At 39.2% G+C, this 24,814-nt stretch overlaps 1 protein-coding gene across 1 annotated transcript in view; it reads right to left on the bottom strand.

Moving 5' to 3' along the window:
- Nucleotides 1–24,814, bottom strand: part of LOC140253491 (adenylosuccinate lyase-like) — a 47,191-nt gene that overhangs the window by 11,391 nt on the left and 10,986 nt on the right. Inside the window, exons 2-3 of the mRNA XM_072339115.1 lie at nt 6,503–6,547; nt 5,867–6,103 (exon numbers count right to left, since the gene is read on the bottom strand). The gene's annotated coding sequence lies outside the window, so the exon portion shown is untranslated. The remainder of the gene's footprint in view (nt 1–5,866; nt 6,104–6,502; nt 6,548–24,814) is intronic.

Genomic DNA, 24,814 nt, shown 5'->3' with positions numbered 1-24,814 from the left:
GCTGCCTACAAATGACAAGGAGAAGCTCTTCGGTTGCACCACCATAGTCAGAAAGGTGCAAGATAATTTATCCAGTGCTGATGGCTTTATCTGTGTTGAAGCATAGAGCACGCAACCTGATATTCAGCAATGTCAGACTATATTCATACATACATGGATTTGGTGGGTATGACATTGTATTTTCTTTATGAGTGCAAACTTTCATACATTACAGAATCACAGGGGTTGGAAGGGATCTCCAGAGATCATCAAGTCCATTCCCCTTGCCAAAGCAGGTTCCCTACACCAGGTCACACAGATAGCTGTTCAGCCGGCTCTTGAATATCTCCAGAAAAGGAGACTTCACAACCCCCATGGTGGGCAGCCCGTTCCAGTGCTCCTGACCCTCACCGTAAAGAAGTTCTTGCACACATTTGTGCAGAACTTCCTATTCTCCAGTTTCTGTCCGTTTCCCCTTGTCCTGTCTCCACACACTGCTGAAAAGAGTCTGGCCTGGCCACTTTGCCCCCCACACCTCAGATATTTATAGACCTGGATCAGGTCCCCCATCAGTCTTCTCTTCTCAAGGCTAAACAAACCCAGTTCATTCAGCCTTTCTTCATAGGGGAGATGCTCCAGGCCCTTCACCATCCTTGAGGCCCTCTGCTGGACTCTTTCCAAGAGATCCCTGTCTTTTTTGTACTGGGGAGCCCAGAACCGGACACAGGACTCCAGATGAGGCTTTACCAGGGCAGAGTAGAGGGGCAGGATCACCTCCCTTGCCCTGTTGGCCGTGCTCTTTTTGATGCACCCCAGTATGCCATTGGCCTTTTTGGCCATGAGGGCACACTGCTGGCTATGGCCAATCTGTCGTCCACCAGGACACCCAGGTCCCTCCCTGCAGAGCTCCTCTCCAGCAGGTCATCCTCCCAAAATTATTTGACATCATCACACATGAAGGAGAAAAACATACAACTGGAAAGGACATATCCTTTCAGTCACTGCCCATTATAAACAGATTAATGCGTTTGTTTGGCTGATTTTTGCATGAAAACACTTGAACAAATGTCCCAAAGCAACTCAGCTGGAGTTCTTCATTCATATCTCAGAGCTGTCATTTGTCCTGAAAACAGAAACAAACCATGGTGAAAAAGAGTTCACATTTCCTTTTCAGGAGGCACTAAAATGGTGTTTAAAATTTGGCTTTGTCTGCATGTACTTTTTGTGGAAAAATGGTGTTTCACGCACTTAAAGAGCTTTACAAACATAGCTAAAAACGCAGTGTGATGATGAAGGTCTCAGTCATACCCTGAAGTGATCCTTCCGCATCCAGAGAGAAGAATCTTGCCTGTGTTATCTGCCAAAGTCACTAGCAAATCCTAATTGGTGATCATTGGTCTCAGTCCTCCTGTTCCTTATGGAACTCCTGGGGATCCATGGTTGCTCCATAGCTGTGTGTGTGCCCATGGGGATGCCATTGGGTGGGCTAGGTTTTAGCTGCATGTCATCTTCTCAAGAACGCTACGAGAGATGAGAGCTGGCAGTGCAGTTTCTTTTCAGTCCTCAGTGCTGCTGTGACTTTCTCAAATGGACCTTGACCCCACAGCTCTCTGATGACACAACAGCACAGCGAGGTAGATAAAGCAAAGCTGACAGACCACATCATGCTGCAGGGTAAGGAAAATAGATTTGGCAGTTCTCGGCTGTCACGGGGTTTTCCCTAGATGCCAGTCTGTGACAGGAACGTGAATTCTTTAACTGCCACTATTCTGCATGATGTTCTGATGTGGAATATCAACAACAGATATCACAAAACCACAACATCGGCAGTGTCCTGGAAGCTCTCTTCCAAACCTCGGGGACAGGCATGAGCTGCTCAATGCCAAAGCCCAGAGCTGCTCAGCATGGGATGTGGTAGGACACAGTAGTGGTAGTGAGTTCAGCTGCACCTTAGGCAGAAGGTTAAGGACAGCCAGCAGCATCTTCCCTTGGGAGATCTGTGTTGGTGGGACCACACCTGAGCTCGAGTTGGAATTTAAGTAAAAACGAGTAATGTGAAACAATGACTTATAGCAACAGAGAAAAACACAGATACAACAGGAAATCCCAAACATTAGAAGTTAAAAAAGCTTGCCAGTATCTTCATTTAAGCATTTGAAATGTAAAAAACACTGCAGTTTGAATCCACCACCTAAAAAGCCCCAGAAGGTGGGACACTGCAAAGCATCAAATGAGGTTACAAGACAGGGAAATATAATTGAGTTGTATGTATTATCCTAGAAAAGCTATTGTGAGATGATAAAAGTCAACCTGAATCCTTCATGCTGGATAAAACAGATCCGGACTCTCTAACAAGTGGTAGCACAGTTATTCTTCACTATAAAAGCAATGGCATCCTGCCATATAGAAGAATACTGAACTTGCATTAATTTTTCATTTTTGCTAATAGGGCTATTAAAAATGAATGATTAAGCAATCAAAGGAATAGAGCTGTCCTCCTCATCATCTTATGCTGTGATTTCATGAAAATCCTAGGCTGTCTATTCAGTTAGTCAGTATTATATCCAGGCACAGATTTAAGAATCAATTTGACTAATGTTCCAACCTGGAGAAGAGAAGGCTCTGGGGTGACCTGAGAGTGGCCTTTCAGTATCCAAAAGGGGCTATAACAAATAAGGGGAAATGCTTAATTTTGCTAACTGGAGACCCACTGCAGATGCATATTAGCAAGTTCTTAGCAAGGAATTTTGCTAAAAGACTTGTGGGTGCAGTGGGTAGTGCAGATAAACAGCTATTAGATCAGGTGGTACAGTATACACCTGCCTCATGCTCTTCCCTGGAAAAACACAGTGATGCAGCTGTATCTTAAATCACAAGAGTAGAGTTAACTCGAGTTACTCAAGTGCCTAAAGATGAGCACAAGGGGAACAACCAAAACAAGTAAATATTCAACTCCAGGGGCATGCAAATGCCAACTAATTCATTTATGTTTTTATACTTAATTGACTGTGCTCCCAGGCTAAACAAGAGTGTCAGTATTTAGTTTACAAAGTGGAAAGCTGTAAAATGTCTTTAACCAAAGAGTGGTACTGTAGACAAAAAGCAGCCAAATCCACTTCTATCCAAAAAAGATTATATGAGTGATAGCTTTAATTAAAATCCCATGGCATCCAACTGCGAAGCAGGAAAGCATCAGCACCAAAATTAGATTTAAAAGTCTAGAAACAAGAAGGCTAACCTTACCCAAAAGCTCTGGAATCATAGTACAGCTTGGGTCAGAAGGGACCTTTAAGATCATCAAGTTCCAACCCCCTGCTATAGGCAGGCACACATCCCTATAGCCCAGGTTGTCCACAGCCCCATCCAGCCTGGTCTTGAATGCTTCCAGGGAGGGGGCATCCACAACCTTGCTGGGCAACCTGTTCCAGTGTCTCACTAGCCTTTTCCAGTTTAAAGCCACTTCCCCTTGTTCCGTCCCTACATGCCCTTACAACTCCCTCCTCAGCTTTACTGTAGGCACCCTTAAGGTATGTTGAAAGTCCAAGTCTAAGTCCACACAAGCCTAATATCTTCCTAATGATTGATTTTAGAGTTTACAAGCCATTGACATACAACTAACAGGCTTGTGTCTTTACTGGTACTGTAGATTCATGTTTTCAGTACTGAAGATTTGCTTCCATCATCAACAGTAGCTTCCTCACTACTTTCTAGCTTTTGTTCTAAGCAGTCTACATTGAGCTACTGAGTCCATCTGGAGGAAAACTGCATTTTTACTCAGTAGACCTGACTAAGTTTGATAGAGAAAGAAAAAAAGTTAACTTTTGATCAGAGGACACATTTGAAAATGCAGCGATAACCTCCGTAACTTTTAACTATAGTGCAACCACAGGAACACTACTGTCATGTTAAGAAAAATCTCAAAAGCCTATAATCCCTATATAGTCACTTCTGCGTTAATATCGATTAGTGCCATGAGTAAAGTTAAGCTAATAATACTGCTTTGTATGCCATCCCAAACATTGCAAATTATCGCATGTATCATTTTCAGGAAGTAAAATTGTGCCAACTGACATGCAGTAAGAAAACCCAAGTATTATTCATCAATATCTGAAGATAACAAGATGTCTCAGAGACAAACATGATTTTGGCAGTTCGGATGGTGACTCAAGATTGCGCATCAAGTGTTCCTGCTCTTACATATATGAAAATAGCTCTACAAATATGGAGTTTACCAATTGACCAGCAACAGCACCACAAAGGTGAAGTGGAAAAGGATGAAAAGTTAACTAGGAAGCGATAACTTAAGGCTCAATTGTTTCTTTGTTTAAGCCTTCACAGTGCCTCTTAGTTTACATAGAATTTCTCCTACTGGGACACTATGACAATTTTAAAGAGAAAAAACACACAGTGATGATTATTCCCTTGACAAAAGACAAATACAGATTTCAAATACAAGTAACAAGCATAGGTACCTTAATGGTAACAGAAGAAAAACACTGTGATGATTACAATGGCAATTCCCATTTCATGAGCTCAGTATAAAGACCATTAAGGAAATTGCTGTTTACAGTAAGTCACATCTACTAATAACTTCCCTGTAGACTGACATTACAGGAATAGCAGCCTTGATTCAGTGCATTGTGTAAAAGGAAAATTGTGTCATGCAAAGCCCTAGCTATTTCAGAGTATGCTTGCAAAAGTAATAAATCAACCAGTTTTGAACTGTTTTCCATTTGAGTTCCCCTCTCTTATTGATCTGTCAGCTTCTGTATGTTATACCTGGCTCTGCAGTTTTTGCAGCCAAATGCAAAGCTATAGAAGAGTCTTTTAATGTAGGTGTGTTTTTTTCTTATAAATAATGTAAATAACTGCCTTGCATGTCAAACCAAACATGCTGCAAAAGGCCAGCAAAATCATTAAAATATGGCATAGTCTTAAATGGCATTTCACAAATCTTTGTTCCTTATCTAGGCTAGAACTGCAAAGGCATTTAAAATAATACAAGTTGTCAAGAACCATAAGGATTTAATTAACATACACTGTTGTCATCCTTGACAATGGCAATTTCTAACCAGGTGTCTTCCTTGTTGGCTTATGAGTTGTCTTTCTTAGAGCTTAAAACATATTTCTGTACAAAATGCTTTAGTCAAGAAACATCAGTATTCTACCATTAGAGAATTCAGTTTTCACTATTAGTTCTCCCTTTCACACGAAGTGGTCAAACTTTTGATGACTAACCTTACAACACTTCCTGCTGTGCTTTCCAATACTTCAGTATGTAATGTCAGGATGCTGATAGCAGATTTTAGCATAAGCATACACTGCAAGAACACAGCCAAGTCAAATCTTCCCAACAGATCCTTTTTGCTAGTTTAATCTCTTATTTAAAGTTCTAACAGCCTTGATTTGATATAATCTGCTCTTTCAAAATGCAGTTGGATAGATAGCACTACTTCCCAACTATTTGTCCATTCTTCAGGTGAAAGAACTGAATGTTTAAGAACCATTCTAAAAGTTTGTCACAGATGTCAAAAAGTTTATTGAAGAAGTCAGTTATTTACACTGTCCCCTACTTCAGCTGAATCGCAGTCCTTCTTTCAGTGGTCATAAACATATGAAAACACAATAAAAGTCAGACTGCTCCATGGGAGCTGTACAAGTCAAAATATCTGATGTGGCTCACAAGAAATCAGAGTAGTCATTCATAGAAAGTATTTCCTAAACCCATGACCATCCAGTATTTTGAAGGCTTTAAGAACATGAGTGATACCGCATTGGTCATCAACAGTGAAAATGACTTGGCAGGAAAGTCTCCTATGTTTCTCATCATTCCTATCCTTGACTCAGAACACAAGTAAATAAAAGGAATTGAGTAAATGCAGCTTACCAGATGCAGAATGGGAGCAGTGAGGCTGAAACCCACGATAATCAGCACAGAACTCGCTCAGTTTGCCTTCCTGAAAATCTGATTTGGGATCCTTTTTGCTCTCACACTCATCTGAATAAAGTTTATCCAGTCCCATTATCACAGCTGACTTTGTAAGTCTGTCTTGGTGTAACCCAAAATATAAACAAAATGCAATTGAAGAAATTGCCTTAAGCTCAGCTTTCCCAAGCTTGCAATCTGAGGGAAAAAAAAGCAACTTTAGCACACTAAAGCAGTAACATGTATTTCTTCAAGCTGTAATGCTTTTAACTTTCTTAACTTGGGAACCATATTTTTATGAGGCCATTCTGCAGCATTTGCTAAGTATCGCAGCTTCTCTCTAAGGTAGATAAGTTCTTCAAAAAGCTCTTCTGGTCATGGAGTGACAACAATAAAACAGTATTTCTGTGGGGCTGGTAGAAAAGTAGAAAGGATAAGTGAAGACATCCATACCTGCTATGTTCTGGATTAAGAGCCTAATTCCTATTTTGTTCCCCATGATCCAGCAGGAGGGGTTAAGCCATAGTTCCTTATATGTAAAACTTATGTACGCTGTTATTGATGGATGAAGTCTTTAGAACTTCATATCATGCTTACCTGGATACTTGTGATCTTTCCTAGGTATGCAAGCAATTTCACCTCCTATGCAAAAAAAAAAAAAAAAAAAAAAGATTCTCTGAATCTCATTATGCCCATTTGAGCTACAGATAAGTTGTTCTAAATGAGAAACAAGATAATTACCTTCCTTGAAAAAGGCTAAACACAGTTCAGAGTTCTCTGCTCTCATTCAATTAACGCGCCGATATTACAGAGTGGAAATGCTCCCACAATTAATAATATGGGGGAGTCTACAGACCGTTGTGTTGCATCTGCTTAGACACGCACTATCTTCATTCAAATACAGATTCATCAATCAGAAGGAAGAAAATACAAGTGCTGAGAGCCTTATCTCCTAGATGCTTTTATAGCATAGCTGACTGCATTTTTCAGCAACTTCAACAGCAACTTGCAAGGCCTTTGTTACGTGGTCAGAAACTTGATTAAAGTCAATGGACACAAAGGTGAAGGCTTTGGTAGGCTACAAGGAGAGTATTGAATCTGTCTCCCTGTTTTCAGGAAAGAAGAAATGAAGTGTAAGAGAAACAGTAAGACGTGCACTTACCAATAAATTCCAGTGCATTTGTCTCATTCACTGATGTATTTGTTGACACAGTGTGGAAGTGTGAGAAGAGAAAAAGTGTGAAGTATTTCTTAATTCTGACCAAAAAACCCACATAACTGAGTAGGTAAAGTGCATGCAAAGACCCTGTTTCTATTGTGGATACCTATCACCTTTAGTGGGGGTATTAGATAGTGACCCATCACACAAAGGGCCAAACTGAATTTCTGCATCCTTACCTTTGCACACTACAATAACAGCAGCTGACTCAAAATCTCTGCCCTGTGACTCTTCTTCCTAGGCCACACTGCAACACTTATCATTTCAAACATATTCACATATTTCCATGAGCAAGAATAAAAACCTGTGCCAAAGATGCTTCAGCAAACAGAAGGAACTGGATTTACAAGTGGAAGGAAAGGTGATTTTAACTAATAGAGACAAAAAAAAAAAAAAAAAAAAAAAAAAAAAAAAAAAAGACTATGCTGTAATGAATCAGAATTGTTTTTCAACAGCTAAAAAAGCGTCTGCTATCACTGCGTATTTTTAATCATATATTTTACATTAATTGAAGAGTTATCCATTTAGATTTCCATAGATGTGGTTGACCACATTATATGAACCCAGGAATGCCTCAGATTGCCCAAGTTAATTCAGGCACAACTCAGATCTGATTATTTTACTATACAAGCTTTGCCATATTTGAGCTGGTTGAGAAGTGAAGTAATTCTGGCTACATTCTGTAGATAAATTACCAGAAGAGAATATCTTGCAAAAATCTTTCACAGTCATAACGAATAACTCATAGAAGCATTAGATTTTAAGCTTCATTTTCTTATTTAGGGTTGTTGGGAAGAAAAGAATAATTTTGAATTGACTATCCCATAGCAACTCAGAATTAATTCCCTTTAGAATTTACTGCAATATTCAGTGAAGTCCTATTCTACGATAGGACACAGCAACAATTTTTCTTACCAGGGAAGAGAAAATGAAGCAGTTAAGTAACCAGACAGCACACTCTGTCACCACTAACTTCACTAATTAATATAGGAAAATAAGTTAGGAAATTCCATTAACATCAGACACATGCCTAATGATCTTCAGTCCAAAAATCTCAGGGCTTTTTAATCTTTATGCTTCCTAGTTGCAGGAACATATCATCTAAAGATAATTAAAACCACTCTAATTTTTTAGTATATCTAGCCAACACACACACATGTATGCACACACAATGCTGTGTCTACCAACATGTTGGTTGCAGTCTAAATTTAAGGCTTGAAAGTCAATAAAAAAAAGGCAAAGAGTCATACCCAGTAAAGGAAGACAGTTTATCTTCCAGTCATCTCCTGACCATCTAACAATGTGATCACAACATCTTTCTTCAGAGATGCTGAAAGCAAGCTGGATCACAATCTGAGCAACCTGATCTAGCTGTGGATGTCCCAGTTCAGATGCTAATGTAGAAAACCCCAAATGTACACATCAAATGGAAAAGAAGAGAGTGACTTCTGAAATTAAACCCATCTCTTTCATTAAGAGGCAAATAGTAGAACCCCATATAAAACTTTCACCTGAGTTTTATTAGAGATTGTAAACAGGAACCTTCTTGAGATTCAGAAATCACTTCCTTACAGTCAAAGTAGGGTATCAAGAATGTTGTTTCTCTGTCATCTCTAATAGAAATATACTTGGTCATTATAATTCTTACTATTGTATATCATTCATTGTTTATGAAGGTCCATACAGACAAGTATATACTGAACTGGTCTCAAGAATCAGTTCCACACAGCAACCATAGGCATGTGAGCTGCAGGTTGACTCCACATACCAGACACTAGGTGTCTGACTTGCTTCATGATACGATACTCTTGTAGCTGAACAGAAAGGAAATGGAAACAATGCAAAAGCAGTTCTCCCTGCAAGAAAACTTTTGTGGTTGATTTTCTCTCTGTGTACATATATTGAATGCATAGATATACATATAAAACATATATACACCATTAGGCCTGATATTCAGTAACAGCAAGGCCTGAAGTATGTACATAAGAATTTTCAGGGGAGCATGAAAGCCCTGAGGTTTCGTGGATCAACTCTTTGCTCGTCATTTCTCCTCTACAGAGGACATACCAACAGTATCAGAGTCAGGTTTGGTATTTCAGTGGCGTTCTCACAAGTCCCAGCATGAAGAAATAGCAGCTTTACAGATTTCCTGTACCAGCCACCAGATCCATTGCATCCAAAGAGCTATTGCAATGCCGGCAATTGTGGCTTTTCTTTGCTCCTTTCTCTCAGTTCATTATCCAAGATGCCTCAACGGCCAGCTTATGTAACAGAATGTAGTATTTTTCTCTAATTCCACTCACACATACCACACCTTGTCTGAAGAAAAGGGTAAGCATCTACTCCCATATTTCCACAAAATTAGTGGTTTGTTGCTAGTGAAAAGGTCAATTCTTACAGCTTCTTTTGGCTGAAGTTCTCTAATTTAAAACTTAGTCGCAATGAGTGGCCAAGTGCTTTTGTTGAGGAACAGATTCCTGATGAGGCAAAATACGCATACCCTAAAAATCACAGCGGACAGTTTTACAGCATTGTAGAAACTTACTCTATTGCAGCACTTACAGATCTGCCATTCAATGTGCATTGCCTGCCTGCAGCACTCTCTTGCGAGCAGCGTTTCCCCTGTGAAGATGATCCCAGCAGGAAAGGACCATGCACAGATGTAGGAAACGAGCTTGGGAACAGTAGAGCTGAAGCTCCAGCACTGGATTTTACCCTGAAGAAGAAAACTGTCCAAAAGGTAAAGACTGAATGAAAGTAATGCGTTCTCAATACCACCCAAGTAAAATGCAGATTCCCTAAATCCTGGAAGAAAACCACCTCTCTTCATCCTTATATTATAGCCTCTAGTTTTGATGAGCTTGCCTTTGACTGCAGCCACAGAACCCATGGTACAAAAAAGATAAAATCAGATTCCTCCACTTTCATGACCTGAATAGATTATTTGTGTACTGCTGATTCTGTAGAAGGGGATGTTAAAGAGGAATTACTGAAGAAAATGGAGCAATGATTGAAGATGGGCTCTGTTCAAGAAATAACTCTCAGTTGCACCCTGTAGTATAATGCTTTTTTTTTTTTTTTTTTTTTTTTCCCTCTCCAAAGAGAGAAGATCTGATTTCACAAGTGAATAAATGCTTTGGATACAAGCAAGCTATAAGACCAGAACTTCAGCACATCTGAGATCTTTGATGAAGGAAAAACAATATCGTATGACACCCATGTCTATGGAAGATGAGGAGAAAAATGGTAAACACTTCAACAAGTGGAAATACACCTACAAATAGACTATGTGAACCATCTTCAATGTTAGAGGGGGGAATGGAATGTTTTTCTCAACTGAGTCAAATCAGGAATGAAGACGTGAAGGTTATAAAGCTATGAGAAAGGGGAAGGTGATATGTATCATCTACATTAATTAGCATGAGAAAGGAAAAAGCTTTCAGGAATACTGGACTGAAGAGCTTTGGAGAAAAAGAATTAAAACACATCTAGACTAACTCTTTAAATATTCTCTCATTTAGTGAAAATTGCCCATGGCATTCTGTATAAACTTAGCCGACCTAGCTGACTATCATTTAGTGACTACAGCCTCCAAAGCAATCACAGACTTGAAACAGAAAGGCTTCAAAACTTTATCTGATGTCTAAGGAATGCTACATCTTCACCTTTGCAGTCAAGGGAATGGAAACTGGAGTTTGACAGATTGGTGTTGGCCAAAGAGTACAGTACAAAACATCTGAGTTATTAAGCCCAGTCTGCCTCTGATAGGTGATAGCCATCCAATCCCCAGTTCTCAGAGAAAACATAAAATCATAATCACATAATCATAGAATGGCTTGGACCGAAATGGGCCTTAAAGACCAAAAACATTGTGAAGAAATAACTGAGCATCTGTATGATATATCACGCATCAAAAGGCAAGTCTTTCTTGAATACTGTAAGGCATAAGAATCAGAATTCTCAAGTGCAAGTGCTGCCAGATCCTTACGTTAACTTTGTGAAAATACTACCTTTTCTCCAGAGGTTCACCTGTTACCTCCTCTACATATCTTGTCCCCTGCCTCCATTTCAACTACTTGATGATACAGGTGAGGCTATATGGCATAATGACCAATTTTAGATTTTCTCTTGTGGCACTTGTCTTTCTTCACAAAAGGAGAGGGAAGATCAAGCTATATTCTATTTGACTTGCAAAGTAATACCTTTTATTAAGACAAGCCTATCAGCTTCTTGGATTGTATATTTGTTCTATTCCCTTACTTCAGGAGCTTGTTTGTATGCATTTATCTTAGAAAAATTTTAGCCAGGCTGTACCACAGTATTTAAATCAGCATCTGCTGAATAGCCTTAAGCTACAGCACTAATGCTCCCCTGACTTCAACAGAAAAGCTTTGCCTAATATTCTCTAAAATCACGTTAGTGTTTTTCACAGTTCCATCACATTAGCAGCTGAAAATTATCCTTTGATTAGCTTCATTCCAATTCCAATTGGTCTGCTCTTTGAGTCACAGAATGCGAGATGATTAGTTCCTCCTTAGCAGTATAAACATTTCCAACATGCTTTGTCCAGGGATTTCAGGTCACTAGTGTACATTCTGAGCCCCCAGACTCTCTATCTAAGCACATCACTGATGATTTCTCTCAAGGTTTTAAAGTCTTCTTGTAGCTTCTTGTTCAACCACATCTTTATCCCCCTCCCCCCTCCTCCCCTTTCTTTTTAAACCTTAAAAAAAACTGTCTACATTGAAACAACTTCTTATTTTCAGAAACAAATAATAGCATTTGTTTCACAAATAATTATTTATTGGTCTTGGCTCAGTTTATTGCTATTCTTTTCCTCTTAGACACTGATTCCCCATGGAGAACATTTCAGGAAGAAAACCCCATGATGTTCAGCAGAGCATTCATCATCTGGTGGTATGTTTGTCTCTCCCAGGACGTTCATAATTGCATGTCTAAGTTCCTAATACATATCAAAAGGAGATCTCTGAAAGCAATAATATTTACACTCATCAGTAATACTATTAGAAATGTAGCCTTTTCCATACTATATACAGTGTATGCAATGCACTCATACAGTACTTAGCCTTGCCAGCGAGAGGTGGAGGAAATAGGGAAGAGGAAGACCAAGAGAGGTCAGAGTTTACAGCCATAGGAAGTACTCCATGTAAGTACTTTAAATGGGCTCTTAATAGCTTTATAAAATATTTGCTGGTTCATTAACATGCTTCTGCAGTAAAAGTCTTTCACGTGAATGATAGAAAATTTAAAAGACTTCAAACACTAAGTTCTACAAAATTATAGCCTAGATCTAATAGAATACACAGATGCCTAAATTAAGCTTGCCTGGGCCGCACTGAGTGAAGAGGAATTGTCTTGGGATGCCTATACATGAGTTACAAAATAATCCCTTCTATTTCCATGGAAACTACAACAGAGAGCACAATAACACTATTTGATGGAGCAAATCCTCAGCTACAAAACACTATTTTTCAACATTGTCACCACCATTAGCCATTTTTGCCAGTGTTGAATAAAAGCCTGCATGTCATGCCCATATAAATCTGTACCAGTAGAGGTGACCTGCTGTCACCTACCCAAAATCTCCCTGTGATTATGCCTACTGTTTCACCTCCATAAATGCCCAACAAGCATCAGTGAATGTCAGTAGCCACCATTTTTTTCCACATGGAGGAACTGAAAGACACACCTTTGCTTCATACACACAGCAACAAAACATAATGGGGTATTGGTGTCAAGGTTCAACCACTACTGCCACACCAACGTCCACCTCTGATATTATGGGTCAATATCATAAAATAGGAGGCATTACTTTTGGAGCCACACCCATAAGTAAGGCGCACACACAAAGAGAGAAGTAAATAATGGAAGTAGTGTTAAGAGTCCCTCTCAAACACAAACTGAGGATTTAGTCCCTTTCATGATACCCTGAAGGATGGTTTGTACTGAAAACTACTTTATACAGTGCTTTTGCAGGATTATCTTCTTTGGATCTTGGCACCGAGGGAAGACACAGAAGTGTGCCTGTAATATCTGTTTGTCACTTGAACTTATATCTAAAATAGACTGACTCAGAATTTCACTCCCCTGTGCAAAACAAATGCAGTGAACAACTGGCAATGATTCAGGAAAGAGAAGTGATTCAAGATGTAGATGCAGTTACCCATTCCTAGTTTCTTCAGCACTTCAAGTCAAGGCACAAGGGAAGCAATCATTGTTGCAATGAGTGTTCGAAATAAGGAGCACACGAATGCTTCCTCAACAATAAAAGCCCTTAAAAATACCATCCAATTTCTTACGTAGAAGTTGATGGGTTATAATAAATTCATCCTAAATATATTGGAGAGAAATAGTCCAACGAATCTTGCTAATGTTTTTCGTGTTTCATTTTTTCCTTATTGATAACAAATAAATAGAAAGGACATTTTCTTAAAATGCTGGTATAGCCAAGTACTGAACCTTAATGGAGAAAGGTCATAAGGCTGAATTTGGTGGCCACAATGTTAAATGACTGCATAAAAACAGCACCTTTCCTCAGTACCTCTATGAATGGATAATATCTGGAGAGTCGCTACTCCAAGTGAGCTATTAAAAAAGAAGATGCTATTTGATATTGGTTATTATCGTTGCTAATGCTTAGCTTTCAAGGAGGATTACACTGACAAAGATACCAAGATACTTGAATTAATGAGATAATGTCTTAATCTGTTTGCAAATGAGAGCTCAAACTGAAAATGCATGATGGGATTAGCTATTACTGCTGACAGTATTGGTGTAACCCTTAGACAGGCACGTCCTAACCATGGCCTATTCTTAAACCACACTTATGAGTGAATGCTGAATGCTGTTCTTAACTTAACCTGAAACATATCTAAGGATGTACGTTGATGTGATCTCCTTCCTGCATCTAACCTGTAGGCCTTCAGGTTCAAAGTAAATAAGAAATGATTTCAGGAGGAAGCTCTGGGGTAAGGGCTGATTACTCCAAGGCCTGGGGTAAGAGCCTATTCCCATAGATGCTTGAACCTGAGAAGGCTGTTAGTTCCTGGCTTTTCTTGCTTATTTTGTCAGTTTTGAGTTGTAATAAACATTTAACAACCTGTGTATCTCCTTCTTGAGCTGTGAATGCAGAATATAAACGCTGTTGGCATTCCAAACACATCTGAATAAGCTGGATTCAATGACATTCAATTCCAATTTAAGCTACTAACATTAACAGAAATTATATGGTAACCATAATCCAAGGCTACAACATACATAGTCTTACAGACCTGTCAAAATACGACAATTTATTCTTATCCTTCATCATTTTACGACAGCAGTACCGTATGCAACACCTGATCCTGGATGTGGCACCAGGCAGCCTGGTCTGGCAGTTGACCTGTACATAGCAGGGGGGTTGGAACAAGATGATCATAGTGGTCATTTTCAACCCAGGCCATTCTATGATCCTCCATATGTCCATGACACCTGATCTCCATTTTTATTTCTCAAAAGGGCCCATTTTAGCAAAGACACATCCAAGTTATACAAGGGGAAGGGAATAGGGAATGTCTTCCAGTATGTAAAGACTTGAACAAGGAAGTGATTTTAATGCCTAAATACTTCTTGAGCATTTGGACATGCAGGCTCACAGCTTGGTAAGTAGCTAGGTGTTCTGTAATAAGATGGTTTTGAGACATGCATGTTTTCTGTTGGTACAATAAAAAGAAGTTATCTGAAAGAAAAATAACATTAAATTTTCCTGTGCCATAATTTCACAAATGAAAGAAGGAATAAGCATAATATTTTGGCTAGTAATGTTAAATTTGAACATATCCATTGTATCTTAATTGAAAATTTGAAGGCCTAAGTGTGTCTAGGACTTGAATAGGGGGCACCTAAAAAGAAGTGATAACACATCAAGTACTTGAGCATGATTTGTGCATAGAGCCAAGCCAGTGTTTAAGCACAATGCCTTAAGTATTCTGCAAGCAGATCCTTTGCATTGCCCCCAGCAAGTCCCTTCTGATTTAGGGAGCTGTACAGCTGTGATGCCATAGCTCTGGGGAATGCTCCTCAAAACATGCTTAGAATGGCTTGGGTTGGAAGGAACCTCAAGGATCACCATGTTGCAGCCCCCCTGCCACATGCAGGGCCACCAACCTCCATACCTAATACTAGACCAGGCTGCCCAGGGACCCATCCAACCTAGCCTTGAACACCTCCATGGACAGAAGATCCGCAACCTCTCTAGACAGCCTCTTCCAGCACATGCCTTATGTGAAGTTCTTGATTATCATATGATTTTGCCAAAGCTTCCCAGCCTCATGAGTTTAACAAAACTCAACCAAAAAAGAAGTCAGGAAAAAAAATAGAGACAACTCACCCATGACAAACCATTTATTATACACATTGAAACAACCTAATAAGAGATGACAGATTATATCAGTAGCAAGCATACCTCTCTGAATGTAGTATGAATAGAGTAAATTTGTGTCATGGTTTTATGTTCTTGGTTACTAGTGTTCCACATCATAACATCATGTAGTGCACTGGGAGTTGAAGTGTTAACGCTCCAGTTCCAGGTACCTGTCTGGAGGAGAAGAACTCCATTCCCCAGGGGGGCTTTGTGGTCAGTGAGGAGAGAAAACTCCTGGCAATGTCACCTGATTAGGCTTTTCTCTTTGTCACTCTTCTCCATCATCTCTCCTCACTGCTGCCTGTCCTGACTTGTGCACATCACTTCAGTATTACTGTAAGGCCTACGGATTTCAGATACTCTCTCATTATACTTGATTTATTAGCTTCAACTCTCATTATATTGTATTATAGTGTGTTAACTTGCATTCCAATACCATCTTTAGTAGATTAGTTTGCTTCTCCTCAGATCATTGCTGCTGTTTTAAATTATTTTGGGGTCCCCTGTTTCCCTTTTCCAGAGGCAAACATTTTGCCCCACTCATCATGGAACCATGCTGAACCAGCCCTTAAACGATTGACAACTCAAGGTTAGGCCAGTTGAATATCTATGAGAACTTGCTATCATTTAACAAGGTCAAACAGTGACGTTGCATTCTTGCTGAAATTACTCTACAGCTACCAAATACAATGAAAGCTTGTAGTGCTGTAATCCAATGGTAAGTATGGCAATGACAACTGAGCAGCAAAGTCCCAGGCTGCAGCAAGCAAGGGCTTACTCAAATGCAACAGCCACAGGCACAGAAATAAAAAGATCTGATTACCTGCAGAAGGCCTCAGACACACAGAGATCTCCAGCAAGATACCATCACCTCTACTGCTAACCCTTAAATGAGGGCTGGGAAGGGGTGGATCCTGGCTCCACTCCTTCTGGTCACTCATGTGCATTGCATACACCTGACCTCTTCTGCATTGGCCCTGCCTTTCCACCAGGTGCTCAGTCACTGCTTCAGGCTGTGACTTAGAATTTCAGCTACAAAGCTCAAGGTGCTCAATTATCTAAAACCTTTAGTGTCATTGTAAGAATTCAACTTCTAAAGTGTAGACTTGTCCTCAGTGCAAATAAGCTATGCTTCAAACATGGTTTTGTTGCTTTCTTCCACTTCAAAGTTCTCTTTTCACTGCATTGAGGTACAAAAGGAAAAAATCCCGAGACTTTCAGTTCTTACAGAAGAAGCAGACCAGAATCTGATAGAAATAGATCCAGAGGGAACACGCAACTATTTGAGCACCTCATGCATCACATTCCCAAGGGACTGGGTGTTATTAGCTGGTGAGACATTGATCAAGCAGGCAACTCCTGGGGACCTATTGGAGCACCACTGTGTTCCTAGATATAATTTCTTTCAGCTCACCCTGGCCTCATCTCTGAAGGAAAATGAGAGATGATATGGATCTGCTGGGGGAAAAAGAACAGATGAGAATACTCCTGTACAATTGTATCTGAGATGAACTACTTCAGAAAGGCAGTTCTCTATCTGAACTCACAACTGTATAAGTAAAAGGAACATGCAATAATGCTGAATAAGCGAGGACTTCCAGATTTAACTTTTAAATGCTTCAACTCACTTCAAAAATGCCGAGCAATCGCATCACTGCACAGAAATACAGCTATTGTATTAAGCCTCCTGGTTAAAACAAATAATCTTTTGAAAGCTGAAAATAAAGCAAGCTAAGAATGTCAAAGTTTCAAAAGGTTTTTAGTACTCTGGCATTTAAACACTTCTTTTCCTGCTGTAAGGTATAGCCAGAAGGATTAAGTCCTGGAGTGTTCATTTTCACAAGAGTTATATTGATATTATCAGTATAGATGGATTTTCACACGAGCTTATGTCTTAAAGCAAAGGCCTAATGAAGCAAACAGTTACTAATTACAGACTGATATTACACACCACAAGTGCAACCAACTCTAACACGGCTTCTATCATCCTGCCCATTATTATCATGCTGAACAAGAAATGATGTTTGCCACACATCAGCTCATCCATCACCCTAGGTGGGATCTCCAGCAGGCAGAGACCGGGAGCTCCATGTGCCAAACCAGCACAGTGAGCAGTGTGAAGAACGGAGCTTTGAGTGATCAAAATCTGACATGGAAATGGATGAACAAAGCTGTGTAGGACTCAGCTAGGTAGCAAGTACCTGCACTATAAAATGAACAGTAAGAAGTAATTCACCGGCACCAGAAATAAGAAGGCAATAAGAATGTGATGAAAGCACTTCTCAACCTGTTTTCCTCAACAGCCAACATCATTGGCTGTTACTACCTTAATCCTTTTATCCTGCTGAGAGCTGCTGTATGTTTTCTGCTGTTGTTTTTAATGGGAAGGCTCAAATTTTTAATCAGAAGGCTCAAATTTAATAACAGGCAATACCATCTGATGCCTTCCAGATATCAAGTATCATTTATCTAACAATTGACTGATGACAACATATTTTATCAGTTTGCAACTCAAATAAAGCACCGACCTGATGAAAATCATGAAAAGTGGATAAATTGCCTTTGTCTGTAGGAAGAGTAAGACACAGTAACAATTCTTCATCAATAGAAAGAGGAACAGATAGAGCAACCTCGTTTGGACATTGTTACTTTTAGTACTGGATGTATCTACTCCCCTTATAAAGTGGGTTTCCTATGTTGGAGATTCAGTAGGGAGAGTAGACCAGGACACAAAGATTAATAAAGGGGAAGGAAGAACACAGTAGGAAAACAAAAGGGAAAAAGAGCACAAGCTAGATCTGCAGCACATAAGGTGTCTTTATATAACCATCAATAAAGAAAGTACTTTCCTAGGTTGTCTCTCCATATTAAGGAAGAAGGTATAAAACTCACAGAACTGCTGTAAAACTTGCAATACAGAACGTAAACATAGCCAAGATCTTGGCACTGAAGTTGAGCCTTTTCTATGCATAGAGTTGATTAAAAGATCAACTATAGTGAGGATGAGATGAGTTTTAAACTTCAGTCGGCTCTATCTTTCACAGCATAATTTATCTTCATCACCAGAACATCAGTACTTTACGCAAGGGTTACTTCAGTATTCCTTAGTCTTAACTGCTCCTCCAGGTTTCCCTGTAGGACTTTTATCAGCATCAATGCAAACTATACAATATATGGAAATGCCATTTACTTGAAATATTAATAACACTTTAAAATTCATATCTAATCAGCACACATTCAGCTGGATATAAATTAACTTCATTTACAAAGTGAGGCTTGAAAAATACAGTTCTAATTATTCTCTTCTTTAAAGATACTTTGGAGAAAGCCAATGAATCATGCTTAGAAGCTGAAGACTACAAGTAGACCATTTTCCCCTCATTCCACAAGCACGAGTGTCTGTAGGAAAGATGGTTGTGTTTACAACTGGCAATATCATCTGTTACTTGTCCATTTCTGCTGCTCTTAAATCGTGACCAGACCCAAGTGTGATGTATCCTGAAACATCCCATTGTGAATAATAACCATGAGAAACCTGTACGTCAGTACAAAAGAACACTACTGAGACAAGAAGAAAATGAGAACGTATCAAGAACAAAGCACTCTATGTTTGCAGGAGAGAAACTCAGCTCCAGACTGCTTGTTTAGCCTAGCATTCCCAACCTTGAACCTGTAATTAAGTGTGAGAATCTTTTTGTTTCCTAGCTCTGGGGTCCTATCTTCTCAAATGTGATTTCATCTGCTAGGATCAGTAGCTGGACTCCCTGCTGGGGCAGCAGCTCCCTCCTCCACACCAGGCAAAAGCCAAATGGTAAGCACTGAAATGGAGCTGCTCTGAGTTAGAGAAAAGCAACAACTGTGGGCATGTTGCCAATGAGCTCATTTAGAGCGAGTTAAAGCCTAGATCTCTTTTAAACCCAGGGAAGAAAGTTGTACATACTTTTGCAGTTCCCAAAACCTCCTTCAGACGAGTGAAACTCATCACAGCCTGAGGCTAAACTGTCACACAAGCTGCTTCCTGCCTCTTTGAATCCTATCAGAAAATTCACCAATAAAATGACTTTTCAGGAATAACTGAACAGTTGGGTGACCAGCTGTCAGTAAGAACTAGACCATGGGTGCCCAACTGCTTGGCTTGCCTAGGTTGTACGGAGAACAGCAATAGTCTTGGGATTGATGAGTTGTCTTGGGCTGCATTTAAGTTGCTCTGAAAGTAATGCCTCCTACTTATTTCCGTGCGAACTACAGCAAAGAGCACAATAAAACTTCGTAGTAGAGCAAATCCACAGCTACAAAACACTATTTTTTCAACATAGTCACCACTATTAGCCAGGCATTTTTGTCAGTGTTGAATAGGAGTCTGTGTGCTATGCTTATATCATAAACATTATCTATACTGGGTATCACAGTTAGCTGTTACCATATGTCACAGGTATACAACCCCACTACGTGATCTTCAGAAAATGAAGCACACATGAATCTCATTTTAAATTATTAGAGAACACCACAACATGCAAGGCAACACCTCACTAGACAGAACCCTATGACAGTGTTCTATATATAGAAATAAAGAACACAAAAAAGATGAGATGACACTTAACTCGTACCATTGAGCTAACAGTCACCATAGAGAAGGCCCCACATATATCACATCAAAATACTGATTTTGAGTTTACTGATTTCACCTTTAAAGATGGAAACTGAGAAAAGAAAAAGTTCCAAGGGCAGCTGAATAAGACTACCTTCATGAGTGGACTAGTACAGACTCTTGCATATATACATTATATTGCATGCTTGCACATGCAGCTGAATGTTCTTCAAGATAACTGACTCAATGGCGTTAGTCGTCTCAACACATCCATTCAATTTGCTCAGATTAGAAGAGTAAACATAGAACACATATTGCAGAAAATAATCCCACTTCTCATTTATATCAATGGTTACTGCAGTCCCAAGCAACCAGTGAAACTCTGGCATTAAATAAAATCTCCCTTTCTTTGTACTGCTACATCTATACAAATAAGAACAAGCAACGTTTCTCACCATTTATACTGGATTTGCACCCCTTTCACCAAGTAATATTTATTTATTTGCTGCACATTAATTACCTCCCATGGAATTATCTGCTTGTTTTCTCCAGCAGGATTTACCTTTCTCACTCATAGTCCTATCCCCCGCAATTACCCTTGCCTCAAGGTGGATTAAGAATCAGCCTTCCAGCAATTGCTCATAATGGGAGGGAAAACTGAAGTTCATTAAGTAAGTTCATTTTATTCTCGATGCACATTTGTCTAACCAACATGCATCTTGATGAAGCTTATGTTTACATAAGTGCACAAGCCACCACATGTATATAGAAAGTATTTTGTTTTGCTTTTCCATAACAGCTGTTCTACCATGTGGTATGTAGTCTTAGTACATTTATCCCTTAACTTATTCCAATATATACCTCTAAATATGAAAGGATACAGCTATAGAACTTCACGTCTAATGAAGAAATAAATATAAATTGGTAAACTGCCTATGCTGGGAAGATAGCAAAAGAAAACCATGCTGGATGAAGCCTATTGTGGAAATGAGAAACAAGACATACCTGCAATCTTGTAGTTTACTATTAAATGTATATCAACAGGGAAGAGTAAAACCAAAAGCAAATCATTTCACATTCTGCACAGTATGTTGCTTTAATGGTAGCTTGGTATTTCTTGAAAACTTTGCTAAAGGGAGTCTTCAGTATGAAGTAATGCACTTATAAATTGGCATAGCTGCAAAACCAAATCACTGACCATTTTGCTACAAGAAAAGGTATCTAATAAGCTTTGGAATGTTCCAGAATTAGTTCCATTTAGTCATTTAAATACCAGAAAACACAATTGAACCAGTCTCTACTTACAGACTGGCTGTATATCCACTTAATACACCTAAAGACACCTTTCTTGGCTGATGCTTAGAAGACACTATGCCTGCTTTCTTTGTACTTAGTACACATAAAAAAATTAGGTATTTTAAACTCACCTCATAAGGTTTGTCTAGAACATCTGACTCAGAATATATCAGTAATCTGTAAGAAGTAAAGTGTTTGTGAAGGTGTTCATGCATTCTATTCCATCTCCTGCAACAGTAGGAGGAGTTTATTAGCATCTCCAGTTAGTTCAAAGTTTAGCATTTTCTAAATAACTTGAAACTACATTTATGTTCACATATAAAAACAAGCCAACTCTTGAGGAGAGCAAGCGATGTATCAAGTGACAAGTTTTGTCATGAAGAATTTTGACTGTTCCCATGAGCAAACTGGTTATATAGATTCCTATTCTTCATTATAAGCTCCAACAATCTTCTCCGCAATATATTTAATCATTTGCAACCATATGCCAGAAATTCAGGGTTTGTGAGCCATGTTCCTTTCGTGCAAGCTTGAATACAGCCTCTGAGGAATAAACTTTGGGCATCAGAAGGAAGAAAACAAAAGTGACAGTACAGAAAACTAAAAACTATTGCTGCTTGGATAAGAAGCAGTTGCTCTGGATTGTGTTTGGAGTTTTCAGGGACTGCAAGATACTTCCAGGAGCCTTGCACCCTGGACAACAGCCTATTCAGTTGCTGACCTGGAGTATACACTTCCCTAACCTCCAGTCAATGAACCAAAGACTACTGGCCTGAGGTAAGCATGCATCAGAATTGATCATTATTTCATAATGTGCCTTGTCACTGAAAATGCTACAGGATATTATCTTGCTGTTTATAGCACAAATAACACTGAAATGCCCATGCATCTGGCAGCTGCAAGAAAGAAGCTAAAAGTTCTGAGGTGGTATTTGACTTGTGTGTCTCTCAGAAAGGCTGTTGACAATTCTGTTCTTGTTGGTAGAGTTCCTTACCATCACTGATGGTGAAGAAGTAATGTGAAGCATTAAACTGGGATCTGCAAATCTTCAGATGGGGAAATTTCCATTAATGGAGGCTGATATCATTCAAACTCATAACATATAGGTTTTTTTCCTTCCCTGAAGTACCATAGGCGGTACGACATTATATTCGTGTGCAGTTCAACCTGCTGCCAAGCTGGATGCAACCAATGATGTTAATGCGTTAAGAAACTCTGTCCCATCAGGTTGATGTGAGCATTTGCAAAAATTAATGACCTCTCCCTCCTATTCTGAGAGGGTGTATTTTTTGATTATGTATAATATAGTAGAGATGTCATGGTTTTGCAATTTTGTAATTTTGCTATCAGTATTCCACATCATAACATCATGTTAAGCATAGATAATTTTGACGAATCTGCTGCTCACAGAAAGAAGACTACATGTCCCAGGGAACACCACGGTCAGTCATATGACCAGGACTATATAATCTCACTTCAGTGCTGGACTCGCCCTCTTGGACCTTGCCAGCCAGGGGGAGAGCTGTGTGGGAGCATTCCAGCCGTTTCGCCTAGAGTTACAGTAGGCCTCTCGGTTTCGGGACTCACTCTCTCTTATTTTACTTGATTCGTTAGCTTTAATTCCAATTATATTGTATTATATTGTGTTATTCTGTATTCCGATATAGTATTTAGTAAATAAGTGTGCCTCCTTAGATCGTTGCTGCTGTATTTCTTTCTTTTTTCCCAGTTTTTCTTTTCCTTCTGGGCCAGCGGCCTGCGGGCCGACTGCCCCCTGTCATGGGTGCAGGTAGATTTTAGGGTAACCTGTGACAAGAGACATTGTATAGGCATCTCTATGGATGAGAAAGACTCTTCCTCCAGAGGGTGATTCAGCATCTTCAACAGATTGTCAAATCCCTGCATTCAGACATCTTCATTGTTCACCAGTCATCTCCTCCTACCATTTAAAATTACTAAGGAAATTCCTTTTCACATGGAAATGGAAAAGGGAAAATTCAGGTTGGACGCCAGGGGCAAGTTCTTTACTATGCAAGTGGTGAGGTGCTGGAAAAGGTTGCTCAGAGAAGCTGTGGATGCCCCATCCCTGGAGGTGTTCAAGGCCAGGTTGGATGGGGCTCTGGGCAGCCTAGTCTAGTATTAAATGTGGAGGTTGGTGGCCCTGCCTGTTGGAGCTGGGTTGGAGCTTCATGATCCTTGATGTCCCTTCAAAGCCAAACCATTCTATGCTTCTATGATTGTAAGAAAAAAATGCAGTATGACGTTGGCATTAAAGAACAAGTTCTTGTTCTTACTGAAAACAAAACAACATAATAGGTGTAGTAAGTAATGATTTAAACTTTTCATACAGTAAGTGGAAATTGTTCCTTTAGGTGAGCAAGTACTTCTCCTTCAAAGCTAATGCCAAAACCTGGAGATTTCCCAAAATACTATTTTTTAAATTGCTATTTTGGCAGTTTTATAAAACAGCAAACCTGTTTTATATAGTTTTAAATAGTTTTAAATGATTACTATAGTAATGTCCTCCCAAGAGCTTGTAAAAGAACCTTTAGTTCAGTTTCCTCAATTGCATTACTTTTACTAAGCCAAGGCATATTTAATTACTGCAGTTGCTCAGATAGAAACAAGAAATAATCAAGGCAGAAATTGAATTGCATTTCAATCATACAATAATGTAGGTCTGGAAAAGACACCAATTAGAGTATACTTATCAATTTTGAATTATTGTGGCACTGCAATTTTCTTTCAGAAGACAGATGGTGAGAAAAGCATGAAGGAGATATTATTTTTAGACATTACTGTTAGATATTGTTGAAGTGCACTATGAGATCTTTCATACTTGTTTTGTACATACCTAAATAGTCAGCTACCTGCTACAAATAGCAAACAATGTTGTATAGGCATCAAGATAATAAAAGGACTTATTCTAAGCTTATTAAAATAGCTATTTTTGTGGAAGAAAGCACAGGAAGTAATAAAAAGTTCAGGTTTTGAACTTTACTGCTCATTTAGCTTCATCTCGTGACCTAGAAGGAAAACTAATACATTTTAAAAGGTAATTTGTAGTAGATGCAGTATGGTGTTGGCATTAAAGAACAAATTCTTGTTAGACTTCCTGATAAAAAACAAACCAAAAAGCCTTTCTTTCTCCCTAGTATGACTGTTAACACTTGACCCATCACTTTAATTTTTCCTTCTTTTCCAGAAATTGCTGTTTGGAGCTGCAAGGGGAAAATGCCCAAGTTTAAAAAAAGCACAGACTTATCCTCGATATCCTAAAATGTCTGCAAACATGAAATGGCCTAAACCAGTTCAAGTCAATTAGTTTGTGCTTAGATTATCCTTGTCTGATTTGGATTTCTAAATGAAGATGAAAATTCCAGT

This window comes from Excalfactoria chinensis, chromosome 5 (genome assembly GCF_039878825.1).
Source record: "Excalfactoria chinensis isolate bCotChi1 chromosome 5, bCotChi1.hap2, whole genome shotgun sequence".
NCBI classification, from domain to species: Eukaryota; Metazoa; Chordata; class Aves; order Galliformes; family Phasianidae; genus Excalfactoria; species Excalfactoria chinensis.
The sequence above is the reverse complement of the archived record's forward strand: the minus strand, read 5'-3'. Positions and strand labels throughout refer to the sequence as shown.